The 18,967-nt window shown below is 40.2% G+C and overlaps 1 protein-coding gene and 1 long non-coding RNA gene across 4 annotated transcripts in view; one reads left to right on the top strand and one right to left on the bottom strand.

Annotated features, from left to right (window-relative positions):
• SULF1 (sulfatase 1) overlaps nt 1–18,967 on the top strand; it is a 188,024-nt gene that overhangs the window by 30,997 nt on the left and 138,060 nt on the right. The gene's annotated exons all lie outside the window — the stretch shown is intronic.
• LOC141730953 (uncharacterized) lies at nt 1,579–5,960 on the bottom strand. The gene is made up of 3 exons (XR_012582806.1): nt 5,752–5,960; nt 5,451–5,643; nt 1,579–2,614 (listed from the first exon to the last, which is right to left on the bottom strand). It is a non-coding gene; the product is annotated as an uncharacterized LOC141730953 (long non-coding RNA).

Raw genomic sequence — 18,967 nt, forward strand, 5'->3', positions numbered from 1 at the left:
TATTCTGTGTGTCTCAGCATGTGCAGCACTGTGCTTTTATCAGTTGTGGGTCTGTTTGCTGTGGAAAACTAAGTCTGGAAACCTGTATGTGTTGGGCTCAGTTCACCTCTACCATAACACTGTGGGTTCAAGAATACTTGGTGGCCAAATTCCTGTGTAGGTCTTTGTGGCAAGCAGATGGAAATTCCACAGAGGTCTCTGGATCTCGTTCAGAACTGGCCTGAATGATTGTTACTCATCATGTGTGACTGATCATTAAAAGGCTTTTAAGTGTTTCCAAGATGTTCCCCAATTTATCATAAAGTTTGGATGCAGAGGAAAAAATATATATATTCAAGTTCCAATTGAAGAAAAGGAACAACAAATAGAATAGAGAAAGTCCTTTTCACCTTCTACGTTTCTGTCTCCTTGCTTCTTTCCTCTTTTCCACTTCTGTGCTGTTTCACATCCATCTGCCCCTCACATTTTCCCCTCCATCACTAATTCCTATGCTGTCTAAAATGCCTTTGAGTCCTATTTCAGTTCTGGTGTTCAATAGATGTGAGTCCCATTGATTTATGCCAGGACTGAATTTTGTCCCCATAGCATACCAAATTGCTTCTGCACACACAGGGAATGCCAAATCAGTGTACTGACATACTACTTGGTAACTACTTTATTACTCATTTACATTTGGCACGAAATTCATGCCCTCGTTTATGACACTGCCTGAGTCTGGTTTGTTATATAAATTTGATCCTATACAAAGCTGACTGGCTTAGAGGACTGGCAGTGGATACAACACCCATCTCTTGCAAATTATCAGCTCAAATTCTAATCAAGTCATTGAATCAAACCAACCAAAACCCCCTTCTGTGCAATGCTGTTGTAAAAATGAGGTTGGTCTCCTCCTGGTTCCCAGTACACATGTGTCAACACCACAGTTGACTCTAGCACCCTTGCTGGCTGCAGAAGCTCCTGAGCCCAGGATTTAAGCAGGCAGGGAGACTAAGCTCTTTGTCCTGGCCTCAGGTCACGGCAGGTTGGTGAACAAGCAAGTCCTACTTCTGCCTCAGCTATAGCTGCCTTCTATTTTCTGGGACTAGCAGCCTGGCACCTTCTACAAACATCTTGTTTTCATAAAAAATATTCTACTCTAGTCTGATTGCATAATATATGTGTTTTCTCTCTTTTTAAGAGAAGTGTTAGAGCTAACAGGCCTTTGGTTTGAGCAGGAATTGCAGGATTGTGACCCCTCTGGGATCTTTGTCCTAGATTTCAGCCTTGGCAGGTGGAGCGTTCTGTAACCAGTTGACATTTAGTGGCTAGTTTGTGAGTCAAATATCTTGTTTTATTTTTTCCTTTTTGGTTTGGATGAGTTTGTATGGGTTTCTAAAGTATTTGGGAAAGGCATGAGCTTTGTGGTGCCACTGCACCTTCATCGAGCCAAAGAAGTTGCTTTCCTCATTGAGAAATCTCACTTCAAAAGAAGTTGCGATGTTTTCTAAATTACTGTTTCAGCTGGCTTTTATTTCCAAATGTCTGCATCACTCAGAGAATCTGCGTTTGTCCTGGTTTGTGGTATTTCTGATTTATTTTCCTATTTAGAAGGAATCTTTTTTTTTTTTTTTTTTTACATATGTCCACTTTCTTCACACAAAAAACACACACACATACACACACAAAGAATTTGGAGTGACCTCTGGTCTTATTGCAGTTTGAGGAAAGAAAATAAGAATGTAGAAAGATTCTGGATCTCAGCCATTACAATGAAAAACATCTGTTGAAGCCTTTGCAAGCATAAATTTATCTGACCATGGGCATGATTATTGATTAAAATCCACATTCTTTTTTCTAATAAATTTATCTCTTATAAATTTTCTACTAACTTTTTTCCTAATAAATTATTTCAGCTTCATTTTGTTCGTCAATAAAGAAAGGCAGAAACTTGTTGCATGTTAGTAAAGCCGAGGTGGCCGAAGTTTATTCTAGGCACAACCTGATGGTGGTCCAGAGTGCTGGATAATCCCGCAGTGCTGGCTCCTTTCCTCTCTTTCTCACTGTTAAATTACATAAAATAGTTTCCTACTGTTGTGTTTCCATGTAAGCAACCAAACAGAGTCCTGTGAGGTATGCTGAAGTCCCAGATCCGAGCAGCAGCTTCTCTGACTGTGAATGTGAGGGGCAGCGTGAGGCAAATCCGTAAAATTCCTATTTCAAGAGATCCATCATATCTGAGGGCTGCAATGTCTCCAGACTTGCAGGGGCTGCTAATTATGTCCAAGGCTGTCTGGTTATGAATGAGTATTACGCAGTCTTGCTGGGATACTGATCTGTTTTGGGATCCGTGTCAGGGTTAGGACATGCCCGTGCCTGAGTCATAGCAGCGCATCCGGAGAATCGGAAGAGGCCAGACCTGGATGGGTTCCAGCTCCCCTCCTGGACTGGGCAGGGAGTCCTTGGGAGACTCAGAGGTCTGCTTGCCACAGAGGTGTCTGTGCTCTCTCCCAGAGGAATTTTGGAACTTGAAAACACTCTTTCCACTACAGATCCCATCACACAGCTTTCTTCAATGTGGAATTTTTATATAATTACACTGATGAAACTCCTCCCTGTGATTTATTTTCTGGAACCTCTGCAGGTTTAAGAAGGAAAGTGAAATGTAGTGAATGAATGCTCTGTACATTTCTGTTCAAACTAAAAATGTATCTTCTGCAGAAAATCTCTACTTCATGCCCCTGTGTGGTTTTATTTAATCTTCCAAACCCATATCTAATCTAAAGGCATAAATCACTTTCCAAGACTCAGTAAATTCAATGGGTGTGTTAGGCTGCCTCAGAAGGTTAGCTAATGAATTGGGTCATGGACTTAGCAATGTTTGAGAGAAATTGTAAATGATGCCTGTTTTTATTGGAGTGAAGTAACATTTAAGCATAGGTAATACACATGATAAACTTGCAACACTAGCAAACTGAAAAACACATGGGACCCATGCGTGTGCCAATTCAAATATAACTTTATTAAATGCACCTGATTTTAAGCTACCTTTTAGTATTCCATTTAGCAGTTTAATGAGAACCAGTTATAACATACTTGGGGTTTTTTTCTGTGTTCAGAATTCAGCAAGCTACACAGCTAACATGCCTATCCATTCGGGCAGGCAGAATCAGAAAAATACAATGAAGGCCTTTACTGTAAGTAAATGAAGGACATCAATGTGACCTTTTAAACCAACACATCCCTTGCACACTCGTAGCAGAAGCTATCAGTGTTTCCTTGAGACCTTTTAGCAAAAAGATTGTATCATGAATTAAAGAGCTCAAGCTGTTGACTACAAGGACTCTGGCATTAGCAGAGAATGGTACTGAGCAGTGTCCATTCTTGCACAAACATCTGCAGCCATTGAAATGGCCACTTGCTCCTGAAGGCAGGGGAGCAGCCTATTATGGACATGTTACAGAGTTCTCTTTCAGCTGCTGTTTGCCTGAAGTGCCAGGTGCAAAAGATGTGCTGTAAAAGAGAAGAGGGTAATGGTCACATCGATTATGAACTGATAATTGCTCACTCACTGTTTCCCTGGTGTTCAGCTGACTGGCTGTTCCAGCAATTATTTTCCTGTTCTTTATTTCCATTAATGGTGTGCCCAATATTGGGGACTGTTTCCCTCTTTTGTAGCTCAAACCCGCTATTGAAATCCTGGAAGTGTAATGTATAGCATTAGCTCTGGTGTGTCTGATTAATGTAATCACAAGCTTGGTTCTGGAAGGAATCCACCCTGTAGTTTACATTAGCTGTTAGATGACCTAAAATTCTCCTCTCTCCCCCATCCATGTGCAAAGTACTGGTTACATGTTTTTACTTTTCTTTTTGTTTATTCTTACAATTTTGCTAAGTCTGGTGAAAGAGATGACTGCCTGCCATTTTCCACATTCTCAGTAACCTTATAGTTCTGAGTTCTGTTTTCAGATGCACGGGGATGATGGGGGTCACAGAGCATCATACGTCTTTGTTAACTTAGCTGCTGCATCTGTGGCTGCTGATTTATATAGGTTAGAATACAACTGTTCAGAAAGATAGTCACAAAAGCCTGCAAGCAGTTCTTTTTTCTCTTTTTTTTCTCTTTTTTTCTCTTTTTTTTTTTCTCTTTTTTTTCTCTTTTTTTCTCTTTTTTTTTCTCTTTTTTTCTTCTTTCTTTTTTTTAATGACAATACTTTATCTTTTTTTTCCGGCTGAGATATTATGGGGAGTGACATCCTTTGTATGAAGTAACCAAACCATTGCTTTTTAAAGATATGAAAATTAAAGCCTTTCAATTTCTTCACTTATTATTTATTTTCTCAAGTAAGAAATCTTGGCTTACATAAGGATTTCAAGATCAAATGCAAGTTGTCTATATTTTATTCAGACTCCAGGAGTGTAGATTCTGGATTGGGTTTTGTTTTGTGGGGTTTAAGTTATACAGAATTAAATTCCATGGCAGCATATACCAGATAGTAAAAGAGGCTAAAAGAAAAAAAAAAAAAACCCTGCATTTCCCTTTCTCTGAAAGTGAACTATTTGAAGAGGCCAATTATAGAAGTTGAGATCAATATAGCATTAAAAATCAGTTAGGATGAAATGCCAGACGATGACAGATTATCATATGAATTAGATCTTTGCTTGCAGGAACAATTATGACAGCACCTGTTAGAAGCTTACTGTTGTTATTTCAGTAAAGCAGATCTCCTCCTATCAATGAACAAAAATCTCAATAATATTGATTTTTTTTTGAAAATTCTGGAAGATTCTCTACCTGGTAAAGACATCAGGGAGCCATGTAACAGATAAAGTGCCCAGTGAAATCTGGGAGTTTGCAGGTGGGGAGCCATAGATTAAAGTGATCAAATTATTTTTAATAGAATTCTCTAGAATATGAGACTTCTTAGAGTGATCCGCAAAGCTGGTGATATTCATGAGCCCAGAGCAGTTTTCTTGATAGTTGCAATAAGGGTTTGAGTGGCAGCAGTTATGTACTACCCTGCAAAGTTTTGAGATAAGGATTAGATTGTTCCAGTCAATTATGATACTATACAAATCCCTGACAGTAACTGAAATCAAAAATTATTTCCTCACAAACAGACTAAGAAGAAATAAAAGGCAAGGGTTCTGGGGTTATCGTTTGTGCTGCTTGAAGTGGGAATGTAGAAATTCAGGAATATACAGAATGTATGCTCTGGCCTCCATTGCTGCCAATGTATGTTAATTCTTTTATTTCTAACCTCAGAACAAGGGTTAGCAGATCTGGGGATAACTAATTGTCTAATTCTGTGTTTCAGTGTCATGTAGTTACAAGCAAAATTTGCTGCATGAAATAATTTGTTATTTTTGATGAGCACTGTTAAATCTACTCTGGCCATGTCAGAATAAAGGATGAGACCATCACAAGCAAAGTAAAAGCAGATCCCTTTTCCACTACAAGCCATCTCAAATACCTGCTGGCTCTGCAGGCAAACACCTCCCTGCCTTGCTGGGACACTGCTTGCTGTGGCTGAGACGCTGGTACTCACTCCTTCCATTTTGAATTGCTGCTTTCTGATGGGAGCTCCTCACAAGCCTGGGAGAAACCAGTCGTCCTTCCACATCCTTCCCATATGCTGCTGTACAGAAATCGCCATGTGCGCTTCCCTGTGAGGAGCAGAGTGTGTACAGGAAATAAGCATAAATCCAAATAAGTACAAATCCTCTCTTGGTGGTTTTTGCACCCAAGCTCGGGGCAGGGTGCACAGTCCTTACCTTGGAGCTGCCAGCGGAGCCAGCGCTGCAGAGCTGGGCTGCATGGCAATGCCACGGCCCGGCCGGCGCTTTGTGCGAGTGCCCTAATTGGGAATGCCAGGTCTCATCCATCCAGCAAAGCGTGCTGAAAGCACAGTAGCCTGCCTGGGCTCAGCACTGTCCTGCCCCATTCCTGGCTCAGAACTGAACTGTAACCACAGCCAGACAGTTTAGGGGACTGCTTGCGGTGAGTACTGTATGTGGCAATACGTGGGAAGAGTTTTAAGCCCCTTGTCATAGTTTCAGAGAATGCCTAGGATGTTGTTCTGTGTTCTCTCTCTTTCCTGAACTTTTAACCTCATCCTACCTCTACACATGCTCAAAATGACAGCCACTGAAAAGGGGGGGGTGGGGGAATGCTTTCCATTCCTTTCTCTGTTTAAATATGCAAATATACAAATATGCTTAAGCTGTCCATAGGCTTTGGTACTGCTTTCACTCCCCCTCAGTGACTCCACCCTCCCAGTCAAAGTGGTGGTCCCCACAAGTAAAAGGGAGATTATTTCAAGGTAAGATACATTATTGCAGGACAGATGCCAAAAGAAAGCAAGAAAGCGCTTAGACACTTTTAATGGACAATGGTTTTACTGATGCTCTCAACTTTGAGCTCACATATGGGGTATTATGAGCTGAGTCATCCAAATGCATGTATTCACATTTAAAAAGAAGAAAACATCTTAGGGAGTATAACCTCTTTGTGTTGCTGGAGAAGGATATTCACTTTCCAGTTCACTTCTTGCTGGTTTGTGTATATTAAAAATGAAAAGTTAAAAATAGTTCTTAACTTTGGCAGAGAGATCAACATCGATGCATATCTGTCAGTGCTGCCCACTTAGCCTGTGGTCCCTCTGCGTAGCTTGACAGAGGGTCAGAGCCATTCTGACAGCTCCACAATGGGAGAAAGATGTGGTGACAGGCAGTGCTGAAGAGCTGAAGATGTCAACAGGATCTCCAAATATCCAAAAGCCTTGAAAACCAGAACTCTGAGCTGCAGAAAGGTAGTAAGTTTGTCTAATGTAGGAAAGGCAGTCTTGCATGAAATGGGTCCTTTAGACAGAGTCAGAGGATACCTGGAGATACTGGGGTGACTAAACATTTATGCATCCTATTTATGGACTGCCAGGATACCTGAAAAGGACTGAAGTCACTTTGCAGCCAACTATCAAACTTAACCCATCATATTTTTATAGGGAGTTGTTAAGTGGAAGTAATCTTACACTTCTCTAACAAATCCCATTACAAAAGATTTCTAAATTAATTTTCCTCTCTTTGGGACTTTGCCCCAGGTGTCTGTATGTATGGCCATATGTGATGCATTTCAGCTGGAATAAAATTTCATTTAGCTCACTGCATTTTTTTTTCCCAAAGCACCTCATAGTTCTCAAAGGAAATAACAAAAAGGACAATCAAAATTATTTTATAATTTGCAAGAGCATGGGCTATTCTGGTTCAGGCTTGGAATGTATTAATAGATGCTAATCTGGTGTAATAGGTGTGATCTGGTGCCTGCATTTTTCCTGTCTGTATTTGTGCAGTTAAATATACAATTAAGATTTTAGGTAACACGGGCTTAGATTTTCTGCCTTAATACACATGTGATTAATCACTGAAGTTAACTGTGCACTGACTTTCCAAACTATGTTCAACGATGATGGGGATCATTCAGAATTTTCAGAGTTAAAAATGGGAGGTGCTGGTAAGTTCCTCACATGCCTTGTCATGCCTTCACATGCCTTGTCATGCCTTCACATGCCTTGTCATGCTTATGGCTCTGTTAGCTGCCTCTGGTACTGGCAGCTGAAAGAAAAGCAGCTAGAAAGGCTTGGCGTGTTTAGGAAACTTAGAAGAAAAGGGTGACATAATTGCTCTCAGGTGTGCACTTAAAAATCCATGGTGTTTTATCTAGAAACTATTATTACTCCAAGGAGCCACTGTGAAATACGAGTTACTCTAGAGGGAACAATGAAAAAAAAGATGTTGCTGCTTCCTGAGCACTCAGACAGTATCTTCAGTTTGCAGCTCCTTGTTGAAACTGAGACTTGTCATGGTTAGAGAACTGGAGCAGGAGGTGTGTAAAATCCAGTGAGAACATGATTCCATCCTCATTGCTGCTTCTGATGGTGACAGACCTGAAGGAACTGGAGTTAGGCACAACATTTCTTAACACCAGCAAGGGGGAAGGCCCTGCTTCCTTTCACAAATCTCCTTCCTTGCCTCCTCTCTGCCACATTCTCCCACCACTTCAATTTGGCAGCATTCTGGCTGAGACAGCTCAGTTTCCCAGGCTGTCAAGAAAGACAGCAAAAACATGGGCATTTCTCGCTGGGTTTTGGGGAGCTAAATCTCTCAGATAATGGACTCTGCCACGAGGCAAGTGTGGGAGGAAGGTGAGAGATGAAGATGGAAAGAGGCAGAGGGCCAGGCTGCAAAGGAACAGAGCAGGAGAGAACATTTGGGAAGTGATGCCAGCCCAGCACTTGAAACTACAGCAGGAACGTGTGCTGGAGGCAGGGAAGGGCCACCACATGATGCTCTGCCCAGCTTCAGTGGCCTGAAAAAAAGAGCCTCTGGGAAATCTGTCACTGTGTTGGGAACATATACTTGAATTATAATGTTTCTTTTTCCCCCAAAAAGAGATGAGTAATTTGGATCTGGGACAAAGAAAAAGGAAATTTTGGCTTATCCTACAAACAGGATATGGGTGTTTATTTGAGTCAGGGATATTTCTGTTTTAAAGAACTGTATGATGTGTTGCTTCTTGCTATGCTATGGATTAAGGAAGCCATTCCTAAACTCTTTTTGAAGAGACCATATTCTTCTTTTCACCTCTGACTTAAAGATGGTCTCTGGAAGAAGATTCAAGGAAAAACTTATGAACTGCATACAGAAAAATGTCAGTGTCCAGCTGACCCTCCACAAGTGTGATGCAGATGTTTCAAATCATGTATGTTCCACTAATGCATATTGGAGAAGTGCAAAGCCACAGACTGAGGGATTGACATCCCTCTTGCCTAGTGAACAAATCTTTAAAATACATGCTGGTATTTCAGTTGCTACTAAAAATGCTTTACTTCTGTTTTTATACCATCAGTCACTCACAAAGTAATTGTGTGGTAGTTCTTGCCAGGCCCTGATGGTTAGCTATTTACAAGCCTTACCTGCAAAGGTAAAATACTGTGATATCCTATGAGTTAAATTTGACAGCTTCAGGCAAATTAGCCTAAAGATCCCTCTCCATAGATCTAGTAGGTGGAAAATCTGACTCTTGCTGGGTTTGCTTTCCCTATAGAGATATTCAGAGAGCAATAGACTTGTGCTGAACAACTCTCAGGTCCTGACATTCAGTACTGACCATGTTGCAATCAGAGGCTTGTACCTGTATGAGAGCTGGAGTTGGTATTCTGTACTGATAATGGTGAAGTACTCCTTGCAGCAATCAAGCAGACCAGGTCCTGGTGCCTCACTGCTGCAGTAAGCACCATCCCCCCTCTTAGCAGCAATTTTAAACTTATTTGGTATTCTGCAGCAGCCACCAGCTGTACTGCAGGTGTAGCCTCTGCTGGGATTGTTTAGAGCCCTGCTCCCACTGTCCTAGTAACTTTTCCTGGAGGTAGTTTGCACTGCAGTAGTGTCCACAGAAAGGGAACATCCTCAGCATTTATCTGGATGCCTTTCAGATGGTACAGTGCTGGGAAACCTGAGTGACACTTGAGTGTTTCTGTAACATCTCAGCCCTAAAAGTGACTGAGGGGTTGGTGCAGACACAGCATTGAGAACTCATCTCTTGCTCTCTGCAGCAGACATTAAATGCAATTTAAAGCTTTAGGAAAGCATTAGGAGCACCCTGTACCTTTTCCCATTCCCCTGATTTTGCCTTTCTGGTTTAGCCAAGGAAAACAGCTTGGAGGCCAAAGGAAAGAGGAGTCTGAGCAGCTGTTACTGAGACCATGGTATCTTGCTGATTCAGCAAAGAAAAAAAAAAACCAAGATACATTCATTTAAATGCATTGTGGTTGAACACCATTTACAGGATTGTAACATTAAGTTGCGTCACTACGATATTAAAAAACCCCACAGCTGAGATGAAGCTTTGAGGTCAGAGACAAGAGAAGCTCCTACAGCAGTGCTCCTGTGGGGTGAGGTTATTGCCATGTCCCGGCTAAAACTTCCCAGTTGTTCAACAGCCTCACCCCAGTCAGCTGCTCCCTGTCAGCAGGGGCTGGCACTGCTGTTTGCCCGCTCCTCACTCCAGTCATGAACCCATAAAGCAGAAACAGTCTTATGGGTTTCAGGGTCATAAATTTAGTTCATTAGGGTAAGCATAATTATGTAATTAAATCTTAGCACACCTTAAGAAATCTATGCATTCTAGTGGGTACTTACCAAGGCAAAAATATTCAGCAGCAGGAAAGGGTTAAACTTCAGATCTTCACAGACTTCAGATCTATGGCTCCAAGCCTCATTTGGAAGTGAGTAGGGCTGCAGTGCTCTGCTCAAGCACATGTCCATCAGCCAAACTTCCAGAAGCAGGGAAGTCAGCATTTACAAAAAATATGCCTGATTTTTCTGGGACATGGGATTCACATGCTCCTCTGTAAGTTTTCAATTATTTGGAATGTCCAGCTGCTTCTTTTTGTGAGAAATGTTTTCTGACAAGAGCATTGCTGACCCATCCATGGGCAGCTAGCAGCACTTTGAGTGGCTCCTGTTATGATAGATGAAATAGCTAAAGACACTCCTGTATGCAGTTATCTTTTATTGAGCAGCAAAATCCTGGGAAGAGTTAAATAATTCCTCTGATCCAAGAACCTAATTCACTTTGAAATTGAATCAGAAACCTCAAGTGCATGTACTGACTAACCTGTAGGAATGCTCTGCCTAGGATGGATGGCCACTTGGTCTAATAATACTTCATTAACTGCATGGTAGCAAAACTAACTATAGCTGGATTACTTAAAATTTAAAGGGTCCAGTATTTCCTAGACACTTTTTTTTTCCCCTGTGCATAGGTCCTCACTAATTAAGGAAGTCCAGCTTTATAGGTGGAGCAATACCAAAAAAGCACCAATAAAATTTTTAAAGCTCTCTAAAATGTTTTAATACCTTATTTCATGTGGCATATACAGAGTTATGATGGTTCATAAGGTATAAAGTTTTTTATTAGCGGTCCATTGGGGAGACTGCACAACTCAATCACTCTTTTGCAACTCATTTAATGCACATCACCACAGCATTTGACTAGCATACTTAGCACAAATTGAAGTCAGTAAAATATTTGACTCAGCAGCCCATTACATACTTACACAAAGAGAGAGTTAACTGGAAACTAATTTAGGGAATTAGTGGTTGGTTACAAAACACAGCATAAACAGCCCAACTTTTCTCCAGATAAGGCTACATTATTCCCAAAAACCTGTAGGTCTTGCAGTGTTTTTCCAAAAAAAATGTGTGGTATAAAAATTGTAAAATCAAGTGTCTTGTGCTTTAACATCTTTTTATGAAACAAATGGGAAAACTGATAGGGGAGGTATAGGATTCATTTTCTCCCTCTCCTCTCATCTCCTTTTCCCTTTCCCAGTGTTCAGAGAGATTCACTTAAGATAAGTAGGATTGTAAGGTTCTCCTTGCAAAAGCCGATTTCTTTCCATGCTTGACAAAATCTGACACACCCAAGTTGTCAGAGCTCAGTCAGCCAGTCCCCAAAGTGCACAGGGATGGTGACACCACACAGTGCAGTCACTTTTTAGGTGACCATTGCTCTTGATTTCCCTACAGCAGTAGCCAGCAGAGCGTCACAGATGGCACCTATCTGTGTCCAAAAGAGAATAGAGACTGGTCATCCTCTGTTATTTTGTTTGTCACCAGCATCAGGAGATTAATTGTGTTGTCAGCTGAAAATTTCCTTTGAATTACAAAAATCTTGGTTAAAACCCTCCTGTTTATCACAGAACAAACACAGATGGCTATAGTATACTATTTTCTTGTCTTATGATATGGCATACTGACCTTCTGTAAAGAACTTGAAGCTTGTTGTGTGCAGCAGTAGAGAAGAAGAAAAAAAAGCACACAGCAGGAGCAGATTGAAGACCCACATACGCAAGTGTTTGAGAGACAGGAATTTTAATTTAGATCTTCAGACATTTAAGAGTAAAGACTGTTTGATTGTTCTGTTAAGGAGACAAGAATTATTTCTGTCTGTTCCTACTAATACTGGCCTGTACTAGTTGTATTTATAGAAGATATACTTTTCAAGGCGACATGTGGCCAAGAAATGAAAATTTCCTTGGTTGACATTAGAACAAACAAATGATCTCCTGGAACTGTTTTCATGGATTTCTGAGAAAAGCCTGCTGGTTACATCATTTACCTGAAATCTACTACACCAGCTTAAAAAGTGCCATGTTGTGCAACTTGAAACAGGGACATGAGCAATAGACCAGAGAAATGTAATGATCATTGGGTCTAAAGAAACAGTTTTGCTTTGGCTCCAGTGTTTAATTATTTATACAAAACAATATTCCCTGTAAGAGATTAAACTTGGCAACAAGGAATAAAAATGTTTTATTCCTCTACATCCTTTTGAAAATCTATCTACAACTAGCTGAGGTATATATGTATTGCAGAACTGCGAACAATTCCGCTGCACTGAATATGTTCCATCCACATACAGCTCTGACATGTCAGCTGGGTTAATTGTGTACCTTCCCAGAGCTGCAAGGGAGGTGCAGATCTCCCCTGACATTACTTGATATTTACTAGACTTGAAAAAAGATTGTGCATCAATTTAACACGTTGTCCATCACAATCCAGAAGGAGGAGGAAGAAACAACCTAACTAATACAGAAAGCTGCAGATATTGAATGAGGCAGGAAAAAGCATGCAAAATAGACAAGGTAAATGAATGAGATTGATAAGAGTCAAAGGACACTGGGATAGCTTATAAACAGAAAAGTGGTTTTTAAAGTGCAATAGCTGTGAACTACACTTAGCTGTGAACGACCCACTGCTGACTAAGAAATAAATAGCTATTGTAATAAATTTCTGTTCTCCATCCCTTAGTAGCTGCTCTACAAACAGAATTTTTGGGTTTATTATAAACAACTATACAATTACTGAATTTAATTATAAAATTACTGAATTTTGTTTAAGAGGCAGGAAATTCTCTTTTTTTGAGTTTTTAAGACCTCTTAATAAATTTTATAGACTTTTTTGGGGGGAACATTCTGGTCTTGTCAGTTTTTCTATATTCCCTTTTTCTTTTTTAAAAATATGTATATAAAACCAGATAGATGGTGCCAAAACTGTTAAAACCACATAAAATCTCAGACAAATGACTTCAACCAGAATTATGATAATCTGGGAAACTTCAAAATTCTCTTCAGAATTTCCCCAGCTATATTCTTAAATTTGTATGTGACCCCTGCCTTGTTAAATGGCACCTTAATTTGAGAAATTCTAAGTGCCTTTAATACTTGATCATTGAATCTAAATGTTCTTTTAAATTCTTTTAACTTCCTCCTTAAAAAAACATCAAAGTAAAAACCATATTTCAAACAGCTAGTCCTTTATCAGCTGTTAATAGCTCAGTTCTGCTGTGCATACACAGGCAAAAGCCTCATTGAAATCAATGTCTAAGTTCAGAGACTTCTTTTTCACTGGATGCCTTTAAAGAAGTATGGAATTTCTGTCCCAGAAAAGATATGGCTCAAATTAAATTTCTACAGCAATTGGATTCGAGGCTACAGCCCAGGGATGGGTGGGATATACAATGGGGTGGGTCCATCAAAGACAAATGGTCTGGTAAGCTTAAGAAAACCAGGGTAGATACGGAAGAAAACTGGTGGCAGAGAAGGAAGGCTTGGTGCCATCATGGTGATTTAAAAGCAGAGCAAAAATGGCCCTGGACTCAAGAGTTACAGAAAACTTCTCCGTGTGCAGAAGCAATTGCACATAGTACATGCTCTGGTTTGGCCTGACACCATATGGAAATTCCCACTGAAAGGGGACTGCGACTCCAGCAAGGGAAGTGTTTCCATCTGCTTAGCACAGACTGAGAAGGGACCTCATCCTACGGCCAGCTTTTGGCCCTGAAGATTGACAGGTTCTCATCTCTCTAACTAAAGGTACAAAGAAGTGCCTGGAAACGGGCAAAATAAATTTGCATGCCATCTTTTATATTTACAAGATAGTGACACTAATACAAATACCCATGTTATTGTTAATATATAATACATACCTTTATTCTTTTGAAACTTGGGCTTATTGTATAACTTTTCCCAAATTATTCCATTTGGAAACATTGCTTTCATAAAGACCACATTTCATTTTAAGTTCTGCAATGATCAAGTTAAAGGACCACTTGGGAGGGCAGTAAACACTTGCAGCAAGATGGATTAATCAATATCCTAACTGTAAATCACCTTGTGTTCTACTACAGTAGTGAACTCTGAGGAAACTTTTGCATGTTAGCAACAATATCAGCTATGAATTAGTACAATAGGAACTTCCAAAGCCACTTTATTAGTTTGTTATATGTTTGTCTTTTTGGCTAATATCTGATTGATTGCTTGCCAAAGTTAACTGCAGATAAGGAACGATAAGGAACTACCACACTTCTTCCCTCTGAGAAAACACACAAGTCCTACTCCACTTCATGCAGTTTCCTGAGTTTGAGCAGGTGTTTTTAGGCATGGAAATGGTTGTCCTTGCCTTATTAAGACATTGACATGAATATCCCTGGAGGAGCAAGGAAAAGCTTAAGCAATGAAACAAGGCTTGAGGCTGAACACTTTTGTCTCATTTATTTATCTGCTGATGATGTGTGTGCATGTGTTACAAGGGAGATTTAATGAATACTGCAAGTATTCATTACTGTATATGAATCTTGGTATTCACATACAGAAAAATATTTGTATCCTTTTGGTATGAGTTTACTGTAGAATCAGAGGTTAGAAATTAACATTATTCATTGGTGGCAAAAGATACTGACCTCTGTTTAAGAAAACATATGTATCTATTATCATGCTTGAAAGTTCAAAGAACTAAACTGTCTGTGTAGGTCTCATGTCTTCTGTGTCTTTTGTGACACATTTTTGTGCCTGCTATGATGCTTTTGGATGCTCTGTTTTGTCCTCAACCCTCACTACTCATAAAACTCTTACATAAAACTCTTCTAGGAAAATTCTTCTTCAGATGCCAGTGACTTCTGGCTTAAAAATAACATAACATGACACAACACAACACTATACAACATATATCGTATTGTATCGTATCATATCATATCCTATCTATCGTATCCTATCGTATGGTATTGTATCATATATTCTCACAACCTCTCCAAGTTGCTTCAATTCAAAGTGCACAAATAATCCCATGTATCACATTTTTCCCAGCTTCCTCTGATCTGAACTCTATGATCTTAGGTGAATTTTCCAACCTTAATGATTCTGTGAATGCAATTAAAATCAGAGAATAAAGCAAAATTAACTAATACATGTCTCCTAAAAGAGCTCACTTGTATTCTTCAAGACGTGTGGAGATGGTATTTTTGTGGCAGTGAGTTTCAGTGGAGCATTACTTCAGCTCAGAAAGCATGAATGTGTCACCTTGCCATTCCACCTCGAGCACCAGCCTCTAGTACTGCTCCCAGTTCTGCTGGGGAACTGAGGATCTTTCTTCCTGGTGGCCTTCTCAAAGCTGGCCAGCGCCCTCTTAGTTGTAATGAGCTAAACATAGAGTTCCTTAAGTTTGTCCCTTCAATCTGTTTTCTCTGACCCTTGATTTACTTACTCAACTTTTTCTGTGTATAAATGTTTGTTCTAAAAAGGTAACCTTCCATTTACCTGAATTTAACATTAATTATGAGTGAGCAATAATTATGAGTGAGTGTTTTAAACTCAGTGGTTTTGAGTTTTTCAATGTCTGGATTTTGTGAGGATAAAAGAGGCCTGGAACTTATGGTAACATACACTTCTCCTTTTGAAAGGTCTAAAATTTATTTACATGCAGCATCACCGAAATACTATTACCTCTGGTACCAACAGCAATCAAAAATTCACTTAAACAATGGAATACTGAGGGAGAAGCCAAAGTTTTGGATATATATTTACATAAACACACATACAGGCAAAGAATAGCTCCTTTTAAAAGATTCCATGATACATTTCATATTCACTGAGACAAGACCTTATTTTTTAAAGCATGCATCTGAATGACCCGAACACAGTAATCGTGGATGCGTGTAATTTTTTTCCCCTCCTTCTGCCCAATCCTAAATTTAAATCATAATGCTGAACTTGTGACGTCACTCTCAATCATTTCCACATGGCTTCACTTGTAGGATCAAAAAGAAGGTGAAGCTCTCTTGTGTCAGCAGAAAGCTGACTTGGGGGATGGAAGATAATTCAGTGAAATTTCTAGTAATGACAAGAAGACTTCAAAGAAACCTGCAGGTAAAGTACTATTCTTTTTCAGTAAATAACATCTCTGCCTCAAATTTAACACATTAATAGAGGTTCAGTTTTAAAAGGGGCTCTGCTCCTAAGGAGATCCTGAGTCTTCAGATGCTTCAGTGCATTTAGAAAATCTTTCATTAATTTAAAATCAACAGGTGTATTCCAAAAAATAAACCTCGGTGGAAACAGAGTAAGATAACAGCATGGTGGGCAGCCCAGCTTCATATTTCCATTTTCTCTGGTACGTTAGCTTTCTAAAGATGGCATTTTGGCTCTGATCAAATGGAAGGGCAAAGGTTACCAAATGTGAGGCTGTGGCTGCTGGAAAAGAGAACCAGTACAATGGTGGGGAAAAGCAGGCCACCAGCATTAAGCACAGAGAGATGTGGGAAACTGGCAAGAAGGAAGAGGATGTCATTTTCTGAGAAACCAGGAAATGAGCTCTGTGTTCAAGCATTTCTATTTATGGTATAAGAATTGTAAATATCGCAGGAGATATTTGATACTGAGACAAGGAAATATGTGTCAGGCCTTTTAGTTTTAAGCCCTTGTCTTTGCATGGGCTGCTTTTGTTCAAGGAAGAAACAATGGAAAAGGAGGGATTTGGGAAAAAAAGGTTTCTGCTGCAGCATTTCCCAAACTGTTTTTCCTGTGCCCCTCTCCCAAGTGAGTTCTACCGTTCATGACCCTTCTCTCCTCTTTTCTCCCCAACTCATTCAGCATCCAGCATTCAGGATTATAGCCACTCATCTCAGTTTGCAGCCTGCAGACATTATCTCTCATACCCCCCCTTCTTTCCCAGAGATAGGGTGAGTCCTGGTTTGGGAACTGCTGTTTCCACTGGGTTTCAGTTCCTGGAAACCTATCTGTAAAATACTTTGACCAAAAGGGAGCTGTTCCCCAGAGACTGTGATGCTAATTCTGCTGTGTAGTTCTGGTGTGATTTCAGAATAACCTCCTGGCTGCACACCAGTGCTGTCCTGCTGGGCTTGTCCCTAAATGAGAAAACCTCTTCAACACATTTTTTAAGCATAGCACCTCACAGCCTTTGAGGTTGGCTGCAGTTTGGTTAGTAAAGTGTCTCTGTGCTCATTTCTATTCAACTTGGAGCTCACAAATGTTCTCCCTCTTCTGCCAATAACCTTTATTAATTTAGATAATTCTCTTTTAAGTTTCATTTGTTTTGTGTTTTTAAGGCAAAATCAAGCATTACAGGGCAGGAGGATGGGACAAACCACTGTTTCCACTGCTCATTTTTAAAATGTAAAGGCAGAAAGTGTGTGACTCTCCTATGCCAGGGTCTTTCCCAGAGCTATCTCCCATTCCCATTGTATTTATATTCACCAGAGCCACTGACTTGTTTACCCAGTGAGTGGCTGCTCAATTCCTGGAAGCCATTTACTTATCACTTACAAGGTGGAGACAACAGCAGTGCTCAGCACTATCTGTTTATCTACCCAAATATGGATTTTAAAGACTCATTACAGTCATTTGACTTTGAAGCCTCTCAGCCCCAAATACCAGGTAAATAAAACCAATAGGCAATTTGGTAGAATTTCTGCTATTTTGTTTGAAGGTTTCCAAGACACTAAATCACCTTGTCTCTAAAACAGTGTGTCCTTCTCCCACTGTTTGTTTATTTTTTTCAAAGATAAATCTGAAATCCAGGAAGCAATAGTGGCATGCTTTGGGGACAGTCTGGAAGTGAAGGGAAATTATTAGAAGTTGTGACCTCAGTGGCAACCTTAGACGTGAGGTACTTGCCTGGCCCATGCTCATGAACCCTGAGGGGGACACACCACCATGTCAGGCACCCCCTTCTTCACACCACCCTTCTGCTGACACCTATTTAGCTTCCTTGCCATGCACCAAAGTTAGGAGAAATTGCTAGATGTCATCATGGCTCTTGTTATCTGGGGTACCCAGAACACTTCCTCTTTGTGACAGTCGGCGAATTAGGTTTATACAGGGAGATGCATTCTTTTGCCTGAAACTCAGGTCACCAGGGATAAGCCTATCATGAACAAAACATGTCACTGTTCCAAGCCTATGCACTCAAGAGGTTTTCCTGTCTGTCTATCCAGCAATAGCTTTGCTGTGAGAGGTGTCCCCACACTCATCCCACGCCAGCTGCTGCTGTGTGCCAGGCAGCCAGCTCTGCCTGCCCGAGGATGCAAAGCAGCTCCACAGGGACTGTAGGGAGCACGTCCATCCCAGCTCCTGTCAGACCAGCATTTGTGCTTCTGTGAGATGTAGGTGATTGCTAAAGTTGTTTCCGAGACTGCTTGTTATATAAAAAAAGACAGTGACAGAACTGCATGGAAATACAATCTGATGTAAAACCACAGCGCTATTTTACTTTTCAGAAAGGTTTTGTAATGTCTTTGAATTGGCTACCTGGCTATCTTTGGCTCTGACTGCTAATCCTTCAGTATCCTTGAAGGTGTCCTTGATACTCTAAATTAGCTGATATTTTTAGAATATTTCAATTTTTATTATCAGTTATGCAATGGACATATCACTGAATATTTTTATGTCAGTGTGATTAAAATGCTTAATCCCCTCAGAGAAATTTGCAATGACAGAAACCATGGATAAAAATCAGCTCAAAGTTTAAGAAGAGCAAGAAGTCAAGTAACTTTGGGAGGCAACAATTTTTCCAAAGGGTTTGTTCAGTCTTCTAAAACATTGGGACAGATTTTTTACAGAGGCTGACTCAATAA

Source organism: Zonotrichia albicollis, chromosome 1, assembly GCF_047830755.1.
Source record: "Zonotrichia albicollis isolate bZonAlb1 chromosome 1, bZonAlb1.hap1, whole genome shotgun sequence".
NCBI lineage: Eukaryota > Metazoa > Chordata > Aves > Passeriformes > Passerellidae > Zonotrichia > Zonotrichia albicollis.